Source organism: Gymnoscopelus microlampas (genome assembly GCF_963454915.1).
Source record: "Gymnoscopelus microlampas genome assembly, chromosome: 12".
Lineage (NCBI taxonomy): Eukaryota > Metazoa > Chordata > Actinopteri > Myctophiformes > Myctophidae > Gymnoscopelus > Gymnoscopelus microlampas.
The window spans coordinates 28,552,575-28,564,402 of NC_139949.1; positions in this window are offsets into that span (position 1 = coordinate 28,552,575).

The window sequence follows — 11,828 nt, forward strand, 5'->3', positions numbered from 1 at the left end:
AATTCCTGGAACTGGAAAAAAAAGTATAATACTCGGGGCATGACTAATTCCTGGAACTGAAAAAAAAAAACATTAATACTCTGGCGCTGACTAAGTAGTGGTTAGTCAGTACCATAGTATTATGCATCGATATAAATACACTTTTAACCTTTAAATTAAACTACACTTACAGTATAAATACACTTTTAACCTGCAATCAGCAGACACCGCAGGGAATTGAACCCCATCCCAGTAAACCAGGAGTTCCATACCAGTGTCTTCTGCTTCACTTATTTACAGGTTGATCTGACTATCTGCACATCTCTAAAGTGACAAGTTAAAGACTTAGCAGATTTTTTTTAAAGGTATTAAAAATATGTTATCTAAAAAAAAAACTCACAAAAGAAAATATGACAAATGTGGAATAAGGATTTTAAATATACAAGGGGAGAAAATAAGGGAAAATATAGCTGCAAGCAGCAATAAGCGGTTTCGAGAATAGGGCAGAGAGAGAGAGAGAGAGAAAGAAAGAGAGACAGAGAGAGAGAGACAGAGACAGAGAGAGAGAGACAGAGACAGACAGACAGACAGACAGACAGACAGACAGACAGTGTGAGAGAGAGGGAGACAGACAGACAGACAGATAGACAGACAGACAGACAGACAGACAGACAGTATGAGACAGAGACAGACAGACAGACAGACAGACAGACAGACAGTGTGAGAGAGAGGCAGACAGACAGACAGACAGACAGACAGACAGACAGAGAGTGACAGAGTGAGAGAGAGGCAGACAGACAGACAGACAGACAGACAGACAGACAGACAGACAGACAGACAGACAGTGACAGAGTGAGAGAGAGGCAGTGAGACAGACAGACAGACAGACAGACAGACAGTGACAGAGTGAGAGAGAGGCAGACAGACAGACAGACAGTGACAGAGTGAGAGAGAGACAGACAGACAGACAGACAGACAGACAGACAGACACACACAGAGAGAGAGGCAGACAGACAGACAGACAGACAGACAGACAGACAGTGACAGAGTGAGAGAGAAGCAGACAGACAGAAAGAGAGGCAGACAGACAGGCTACCAGGAGTATGTTTGTAACAAAGTAAGAATTCCAAATGATGATCACCTCAATGCATTGTTGGGGGCAGGGATCAAACCAGTGACCTATGGATTCACAGGCTGCCTCTCTTCTTATTGAGCTAGAAATATGGCCTCCCTGATGGTGTCTGTTGATATCTATAGGTTTTTCAGTCCGTTATGAACCAAGCCTCTGTTTTGCTAACTACTCTAGATTACTGGTTGACAAATATTTAGCAATAAAGTTTTGTTTTGTGTTCTTGGAATGGAAACTAGTGAAAATAGTTGATCTACAAGCTGACAATGTGTTGCTATCTGAAAAGTTGTGAGATTGTAGATTGGCTATTTTCACAAGAAAGTATGTTGTACATAAAAAGTATCTAGTCTCAAAAAAGCATTTCATGTTATTGTTTAAAAGTTGCACATGTCTGAATTAACAGGGTCATGTTTTGTACAATGCAATTTAAATGTAAACTGTAATGAGTGGGATTTGAACCAGGGACCTTCAGCACATGAGGCTCACACTCTACTGGTCGAGCTATTGAATCCACAGCATCAGACAGTGAGAAAGGAGAATCCAACAAAACAAAACAAAAGGGCGAATGAAGTACGTCATACATTGAAAATAACTACTTTCAAGTATGCATTTCTCATTATCTTTAACAATTGCACAAACATTCATTGATACAGTCATGTTGTGTGCAATGCAATTATAATGAAGTCTACATGAGGTGGGATTCGAACCGGCAACCCTGTGGTTTCAAGGCAGATGATTAAGCGATCAAGCTATTGGGCCAACAGACCTGAACTAGTGAAAAGGGAGTTCACACACATGACACACTTTCACGCAAATTGCTCAGAAAGAATCCCGGATTTAAATGTTTTTCAAACTGCTCAAAATTGCAGACAATCTAAGGGCGGAGCTTACTGGTAAAAGTGATACATGTGTTCCTCATGAGTCAAGGCACATGTGTAAGCAGGTTTAACGGCTGTCGGCCAAACGACTTTTGCCTGTTTAAAGTTTGCATTTTCAAAAAATTGCTATAGCGCCACCCTTTGACCAATTGGAGTAAGATTGGTTTCAGTGATACTTGGAATGACCCTCTACAATATTGCAAAGTGTCAAACAAATGTGAGTCTGCATGTATGTGTTAGGGGCAGATGAATAATTTTCATAAAACTGCAATATTCATTGGCTTATAAAAGCTTAACGTTTTCACTTATGGAAAATCCGCTTGCTCACGCTTGTCGGCATTGGTCCAAAGTTCATGTGTAGACAGTTTCGTGCAGATTGCTCAAAGATCCCAGAAAGCTATGGACTTTAACTGCTTTTTACTGCTTTTCATAGAATTCGAAATGGTGGGAGATCTAAAGGTCAGAGGTCAAAAGTCAAGGGCACGAGGAGACGCATGTGAGCATCGAAGTCTCATGGCTGTAGGTCAAACAGGGCATGAGTTGTACCTGTTCAAAGTTGGCATATTTCAATTGAGTGCTACAGCGCCACCCTTTGGCCGATGGTTGTGAGTTTCGGGTCTTCGCCGTTTGGCATAGCCTCTACCATACTGCCGAATTTCATAAAAAGTGACCGGTTAGGCCAGAACTGCCAAAAGCGGCGGAAGAATAATAAAGAAAGCCTAGTATCCCAAGAAAGGCTTCGAGCCTGATAAAATGAACAGTCTTTTTAGGGTTAAACCCTCAGTCTTTAATGTTTCCTTTTGAGGGACTAAAATGAAGTCGAGGGAGACACATGTGTGAGTGTACATGTTGTAGATCTTCGCGAAAAATAGCAGATCTACAAGCTCACAACGTTACGAGCTTGTAGCCTTGTAGATCTGCTATTTTTGATGAATGTTCCCCCAGAATAGTGATACTAGGGATTCAAGTGGTTAAAAGGTTAAGTATAAATATTATAGTATATATTCTTTTTTTAATTTTTATCCCACGATTTTGTAACCCAATTTTTTGCACCCAGTGCCAACAAAAAATTGTTCCCCCAAAAACCTGTTAGGAGTACGTTTCAGGCAATTTAAAGTTGATTGGTAGTGACTTTTTTTTTTTTAGTCATTTTTTTTTGGTCCCTAACATTCATCGAGCTCTGGACTTAGTAATTTTTTTTCCGTTTCGGTAGTAACACTACCGAAACGAAAAAAAAAATGTTCCCCCAAAAACCTGTTAGGAGTACGTTTCAGGCAATTTAAAGTTGATTGGTAGTGACTTTTTTTTTGGTCCCTAACATTCATCGAGCTCTGGACTTAGTACATTTTTTTCCGTTTCGGTAGTGACACCATTGTGTCACTACCGAAACGAAAAAAAAATTGTTCCCCCAAAAACCTGTTAGGAGTCCCTAACATTCATCGAGCTCTGGACTTAGTAAATTCACCATTGGGTCACTACCGAAACGAAAGTTGGTCCCTACCGAAACGAAAGTTAAATCCGAAAAAATCACTAAGTGTGGAGGCCAAAATCGTCCCCCCGAAAACCTGTTAGGAGTATGTTTCAGGCAATTTAGAGTTGATTGGTAGTACTTTGTAGTGACATTTGTTTTGGTCCCTAACATTCATCGAGCTCTGGACTTAGTAAATTCACCATTGGGTCACTACCGAAACGAAAGTTGGTCCCTACCGAAACGAAAGTTAAATCAGAAAAAAATCACTAAGTGTGGAGGGCAAAATCGTCCAGCCAAAAACCTCTTAGGAGTACGTTTCAGGCAATTTAGAGTTGATTGGTAGTACTTTGTAGTGACTTTTTTTTTGGTCCCTAAAATTCATCGAGCTCTGGACTTTCGTTTCGGTAGTTTGATTACAAAATGTAAGTTGTGTAAAAAATAATCTGACTATACTAAGTTGTTATTTGTTTGTTTAAGTCAGGCTATACTCTACTCAGAGTCATAAGTTTACAAAATGTACTAAAGTACAGTGAACGTCTGTGCGGTTTGTCTTCATCACTGAAAATAACGTACATGTAAACTGATATAAAACTGCTGTCATGTGCAGTTGGGGTGAAGAAACACAACCATTTCACTCCTAATAATACCTATTTGATTTGACATCCTGACTTGCTGCTGTAGCTGAGGCTTGAACCTATTACCTGCGGCTCACTAGTCAGTGACTCTATCCATTCACCTACAGCTGTTTCCTTGGAATCTGTGGTTCTGAAACGTTTTGTTGTCAACCCCCCAAATTGACATGTATTTGGGCAGTGGACCCCAATGTGAAAAGATGTAGCGTCAGGGCCCCCCATGAAAAAGATTTATATTTATGCTGTAACACATTTTTTTTAAAGTTATTTGTCTTGTTTGTTGTTCAAGTCAAAGCACCAGGAAGGCTGTACTTGTCAGCCATCTGTTAGCTCAATGGGTTGAGACGCAGTATTCATGATCCAGAAGCCATGAGTTCAAATTCCATTGATGCCTTTCCTATGATTCTTTCCTTTGCAGACTGGCTTCCAGAAGATCAACTGAAAACTACCAGGAAGGCTATATTTGTCATCCAACTGTTAGCTCAATGGGTTGAGACGCAGTATACATGATCCAGAGGCCATGAGTTCAAATCCCATTGATGTCTTTCCTTTGCAGACTGGCTTCCAGAAGATCGACTGAAAAGTACCAGGAAGGCTGTACTTGTCAGCCATCTGTTAGCTCAATGGGTTGAGACGCAGTATACATGATCCAGAGGCCATGAGTTCAAATCCCACTGGTGTCTTTACTGTGATGCTTTCCTTTGCAGATTAACTTCTAGAAAAACAAGTTAAAACCACCAGGAAGGCTATATTTGTCATCCAACTGTTAGCTCAATGGGTTGAGACGCAGTATACATGATCCAGAGTCCATGAGTTCAAATCCCATTGATGTCTTTCCTATGATTCTTTCCTTTGCAGACTGGCTTCCAGAAGATCAACTGAAAACTACCAGGAAGGCTGTACTTGTCAGCCATCTGTTAGCTCAATGGGTTGAGACGCAGTATTCATGATCCAGAGGCCATGAGTTCAAATCCCATTGATGTCTTTCCTTTGCAGACTGGCTTCCAGAAGATCGACTGAAAAGTACCAGGAAGGCTGTACTTGTCAGCCATCTGTTAGCTCAATGGGTTGAGACGCAGTATACATGATCCAGAGGCCATGAGTTCAAATCCCACTGGTGTCTTTACTGTGATGCTTTCCTTTGCAGATTAACTTCTAGAAAAACAAGTTAAAACCACCAGGAAACCTGTAACTCTCAGCCAACAGCATAGCTCAACTGGTAGAGCGTCTGTCCAATAACATGACTTGACTTGAGTGGGTTCGATTCCCACTCGAGTCAAGTGTCCCCGGTACCTTGGGCAACGGATAAATTGACTGATATCCTTAGTGATGCTTCCCTTTGCAGACTAACTTCTAGAAAAACAAGTTAAAACCACCAGGAAACCTGTAACTCTCAGCCTACAGCATAGCTCAACTGGTAGAGCGTCTGTCCAATAACATGACTTGACTTGACTTGAGTGGGTTCGATTCCCACTCGAGTCAAGTGTCCCCGGTATCTTGGGGCACTTGACTCGAGTGGGAATCGAACCCACTCAAGTCAAGTCATGTTAAGTCATGTTAGAGCGTCTGTCCAATAACATGACTTGACTTGACTTGAGTGGGAATCGAGTGGGAATCGAACCCAGTCAAGTCAAGTCAAGTCATGTTAAGTCATGTTAGAGCGTCTGTCCAATAACATGACTTGACTTGAGTGGGTTCGATTCCCACTCGAGTCAAGTGTCCCCGGTATCTTGGGGCACTTGACTCGAGTGGGAATCGAACCCAGTCAAGTCAAGTCATGTTATTGGACAGACGCTCTACCAGTTGAGCTATGTTGTTGGCTGAGAGTTACAGGTTTCCTGGTGGTTTTAACTTGTTTTTCTAGAAGTTAGTCTGCAAAGGAAAGCATCACAGTAAAGACACCAGTGGGATTTGAACTCATGGCCTCTCGATCATGTATACTGCGCCTCAACCCATTGAGCTAACAGATGGCTGACAAGTACAGCCTTCCTGGTACTTTTCAGTCGATCTTCTGGAAGCCAGTCTGCAAAGGAAAGAATCATAGGAAAGACATCAATGGGATTTGAACTCATGGCCTCTGGATCATGAATACTGCGTCTCAACCCATTGAGCTAACAGATGGCTGACAAGTACAGCCTTCCAGGTAGTTTTCAGTTGATCTTCTGGAAGCCAGTCTGCAAAGGAAAGAATCATAGGAAAGACATCAATGGGATTTGAACTCATGGCCTCTGGATCATGTATACTGCGTCTCAACCCATTGAGCTAACAGTCCTCGCAAAGGACACACACCCGCACGACCAACAACAGCCGCCAGACACACGGACACGCACATTCACCCAGCCCCATGCCACAGGTGATGACTCATGCTATTACATTGACCTCCAACACATTCTCTTCACTTCAGGGACCTCTTTATTTCACATCCTCACCACATCACCCTCACCTACTTCTCTTCCACAGTACACCTACCGTGTCAAAAACACATTGCTCATTGATGCCTTTACTTGCCTTTCCAATGCAACAAATATATCCACCTCAACTGTCTTCCATTATTAGGTGCAGACCATCAACCCAATCGCCTCAGCACACACCTGCCTACTGGCACAGAACAGCAACACCATCAACACAGTCACCACACACCGGAGCACGCTGCACACACAGCAGGCCCTTCCTTGCAGCTGCCTCACAAGCAAGGTACTGCCTAATGCAATTCTCATTACTTCCACTCATGCAGTCCACTGTCATCCATGTACTACCTACTCTTTCACATCACCACCATGCACAGACAACTACAGCCTGTGTGTCTGTGTGTGTGCGTGTGTGTGTGTGTGTGTGTGTGTGTGTGTGTGTGTGTGTGTGTGTGTGTGTGTGTGTGTGTGTGTGTGTGTGTGTGTGTGTGTGTGTCTGTGTATCTCTGTCACACAGAGTGTCTGTGTTTCACTCTATTGTCTGCACGACACAGACGTCCTTGCGCACATCTGTTGTCCTCAGGTGGACGTCCTCTGCTGTTGCATTGGCCTTCACATCACACTCTTTGCCCTCATTGCCTTTCACCTTCACATTGCTTCACCTCCACAAACAGCACCACACACTATATACACCGCAACATACATGTGTGTGCAATTCTTTCCGTCTCCACCCCTCATTCCTATGTACATCTTCACACTGAACACTAGCTACCTACTACACCAGCCCCCAATATCTATCACTTACATCACACAGACTGCCTTACTGCCAATTCACGCACCTCTCATCCACACTGCATAATTGCTCCTCACACTACTTCATAGCCAACTGTCTTCACTTCTCAGCTCAACTCCTCGCAAAGAACACACGCTGCCAGCAGCACCAACCGCAGCCCAACACACCGAGACGCTCCTTGAGACTTTTGCGCCAGGCTGCAGCCACAGCACAACCTTCCTTGCAGCTGTCTCCCAAACAAACACTTATGCTCTTCTCCACTCTTGCACACATTCTCTCCACTGCACTGTCATACACCCTATACTCACACACCACATACATGCACACAGTCTGGGTATGTGTCTCCCTGTGCATTGCGTGTGTGCATGTTCTGTCTGCAACACACAGCCCTCTTTGCCCTTGTCTCTGCTCCTCAGTTGCCCCTCCTCTGCCCTTCCATGCACTTCACATTCCACATGACGGCAGAGTCATTTCACACATGCCCTATAACTAATACACTGCTTCCCCCTCCACAAACAGCACACCACACTACATACACACCAACATGCAACGCCTGCATGTACTACTCTCTCCACCCACACCCCTATCTACATTTGCCTGCCAAAGGGCCTGACCGTGCAATGGTATCTGCTGAAGCGGATGGCGTCCAACCGGCACGTGATGAGATTTGCGAGTATGTGGACATGCGGTCAGTTGGATCCAGTGAGGCCTGCTGGAAACTCTTCTCCTTCAACATATCAAAGAACCACCCTCCTGTCAAAGCCCTCCGCCTGCATCTGAAAGAGCAGCAGCAAGTCTATTTTGCCCATGGTCATGAGGAGACTGTGGTGCAGCAGGAGAGGGCCACAGAGTTGACTGCTTTCTTTGACAACAATGACAAACAGAAAGCCCTCGCAGGTCCACACTTCGACCCTACAACCATGCCGCGCTATGTTGACATGCCTCAGAAATACACCTACCTACCACAAACCAAAAAATGGAAGCTCAGAGAAAAAAAGGCAGTCGGGTCCACACCGTCAACCCCGTGGCAGGCGACGTATTCTACTTGAGAATGCTACTCCACCATGACCACTGCAGAGGGAAAACAAGTTTTGACGACCTCTACTCCCTCAATGGCAGGACCCTGGAAACCTACAAGGAAGTGTGCAGGGAGCTCGGCCTATTGGATGATGACAACGAGTGGGCGACTGTCCTCACTGAGGCTGCAATCACACAGCTGTGCCCACAGATTCGTCTCTTATTCGTAATCATCCTCCTCTTCTGCCAACCAGCTGACCCCAAAACACTGTTCAACGACAACTGGTCACAGTGGACTGATGATTTCAAGCGCACAGCACAGCGTAGGAATCTCTCCTTCACTGAGGACCAGCTGAAAACCATGGTCCGAGTGGATCTACAAGCCTCACTCCAGTCACATCACCAGGACCTCCACGACGTTTTCCTGGAACCAATGACTGATGCTGAAAAGGCCACTGTCCATGGGCTGGTCAACATGGAAGACGCCCTCATCCGTGAAGAAATGAACTACGATGTGCGCGAGCTCTCCGCCACTGTGGAGGCAACAATACCAAAGTTCACTACAGCACAACAACAGATTTATGACACAGTCATGTCAGCTGTCACACAACAACAAAGCCTACAAGTCTTCATATCTGCACGTGGAGGCTGCGGTAAAACCTTCCTGCTCAATGCCCTCCTAGATGCAGTGCGGAGTCTGGAACCAGGTGGCTGCATTGCCCTTGCCATGGCCACCACTGGCATTGCAGCCCAACTCCTTCACCTCGGCAGAACGCTCCATTCGCGCCTGAAAGCTCCTCTCCACCTCACAAAGAACACTACCTTGAACATCACAGCACAGAGCAGCCTGGCCAAACTACTACGCCGCTCACGCCTCCTGCTGATTGATGAAGCCACCATGATGCACCGCCACCTGCTAGAGGCACTTGACCGCTCACTGCAAGACCTACTCCAGTAGCCAAACACTCCATTTGGTGGAAAAATTATTGTCTTGGCAGGTGACTTCCGACAGTCTCTCCCAGTGATTCGAGGGGCCAATGAGGGCCAGATTATAGACAGCTGCCTGAACAATTCCACACTCTGGGAAAAATTCTCCGTCTTCTCCCTCACAGAAAACATGCGCGTCAAGGCCAGTGGAGACCCACGTCTGGAGGACTTCGACACGTGGACCCTCAGCCTTGGCGATGGCACAGCAAATGATGCCAACGACTTCGTCTCCATCCCTGAAAGCATGCGTTTCCACATTCAACACAGATCGCAACAACGTCGCAGAGGCCACATCCATGAAAGAATTTTGCAACACAGTGTTTCCAGACTTGCCTACCAATTACGCACGCACTGACTGGCTGCACGGCAGATCACTGCTTGCCCCTACCAACAAATTGGTGGACACCATCAATGACATCATGGAGACCTGAATGCCAGGTATGGCTACCAAGCTCACCAGTGCTGACACCCTGGTGGACTACCAAGATGTTATGCGCTTCACCATCGAATATCTCAACACCCTCTGCCCCAGTGGATTTCCCTGCCACATCATCAACCTCAAGCCTGGAATGCCCTTGATGCTACTCCGCAACATCAGCCCTAAAGACAGACTGTGCAATGGCACCAAACTCTTCTTCCAGAGGTCCCTCAACAACAAGCTCCTGCTGTGCACAATCGCAGCCACACAAAAAGTCTTGATCCCTTGCATCAAGTTCCTTCCTGAAGCTGGACAGTTCCCTTTTGACTGGGCCAGACGACAGTTTCCGATCCGCACTGCTTTTGCCACCACCATCAACAAGTCCCAAGGGCAGACCCTCAGAAGAGTGGGAGTCTGGCTACAGTCCCCTGTCTTCAGCCACGGACAGCTTTATGTTGCCAGTTCAAGGACGGGTGACCCAGCAGCCCTGACGTTTGCCATACCGCACCAGACAGACCACACTGAAAATGTGGTTTTCAAACAAGTGCTTCTTCCACATCGAGGTAAAAGTCTTGCATTCTTCCATGTGCCATTTGTAATTGCTCTACATAATTGACAATACCTACCGCTTCAAACACAAATCACTGTCACATGATCCATGGTGGACGTCTCACATTGTGTGCTTCCTTCCCGCCTTCTCCATTTCTCCCATTCTGCAGCCTCTGTCATGGATGACTATCTGTGTAACCTCAGCCTGTTGCAACTTCCCTTCATGGTCAAGTGCTCCTTCACAAAGAGGTACGTCTGCTGCATTGTCACATGTGCCATTTCTCATTCATCTACATAAGTGCTGCTGACAATGACGCAAATTACCACTTCAGACATTTCACTGCCTTGCCCGCACACCAGCACCCGTTCCAGAGACCATCTCACAGCAGTCCTCCACCACCTGCAGTGGCCCCCCGTCAAACAAACAATCCACTACTATTACTACAGTTTTCCCCCCTAATCAATGTGACGATGAGCTGACCAATTGGTGGTTGCCAAAGTCGTTGTGATACAGGGATACACTTTTATCCCGCACTGTTCCAACAACTTCTGGCACCACATAGGTCACAACCCCCTTCTGCTCATCACACAGCACCACAACCGCTGTCATCAAAGTCACCGCTGCCATTCAGCCATTCTGCAGAGCCTCTCATGACAACCTGCGCCACCTGCCGGCCTTGCAGCTTCTTTCCTGGACTACTGTTTCGTCCCCCTTGAGGCAAGGTTCATGCATTGTTACATTCCTTTCTCATAAATCCGCATAACTAATAGTGCTGCTGCTTAACACTTCACACACATATCACTGCCTTTCCTTTCACATAATCCCTCTTCAACATGTCACATTGTGTGGTTGATTCCTGGCTGCTCTTTCACTCCCATTCTGCAGGCCCTGCGTTGCCAATCTCTGGAACCTGATGACGTGCCAACTTCCTTACATCATGGACATCTGCTTCCTCCCCATTGAGGTACATCTGTTGCATTCTTCCATGTGTCATTTATGCTTGCACTACATAATTGTCAAGGCCTACCACTTCACTCAAAAGACGCTTCCTTACACTGTTACATCTTTTCAAAATATCCATTCCTATGCAAGGCCCAGTAGCAAACAAAAAAGCACACAACCCCGCAAGCTATTCCGCCCTACGTACACACAACACTCACACGATCAGGTGGCAATAAGGTGAGTCTGCAATGAGCCAATATTCACAACGCCTCTTTGCAAACAACAGAATCCCACGATCCACCTCCCTTAAAGGAGCATACATCCCATCTTAATGCCCACTCTGTGCTACAGCGACACAAACACAAAGACAGACACACGTAGGCACCAGCGAACGCAAAGCCCCGCGCAACGGCTGGGGTCTCGGGGGGCGTAGTCCCCCGAGACTCTAGTAAATGGATAAAGTGGTTAAAATGTTTATGATGCTACCTTAACTACTCTAGCTGGGAACCCCCTGAAATCCCCCCAAGGGGTCCCCGGACCCCACTTTGAGACAGGCTAAGAGCTTGTAGCTGCGTTAGCATTTGGAACCGTATCCATCACACACAAGAGCTGGTGTGTGGACTT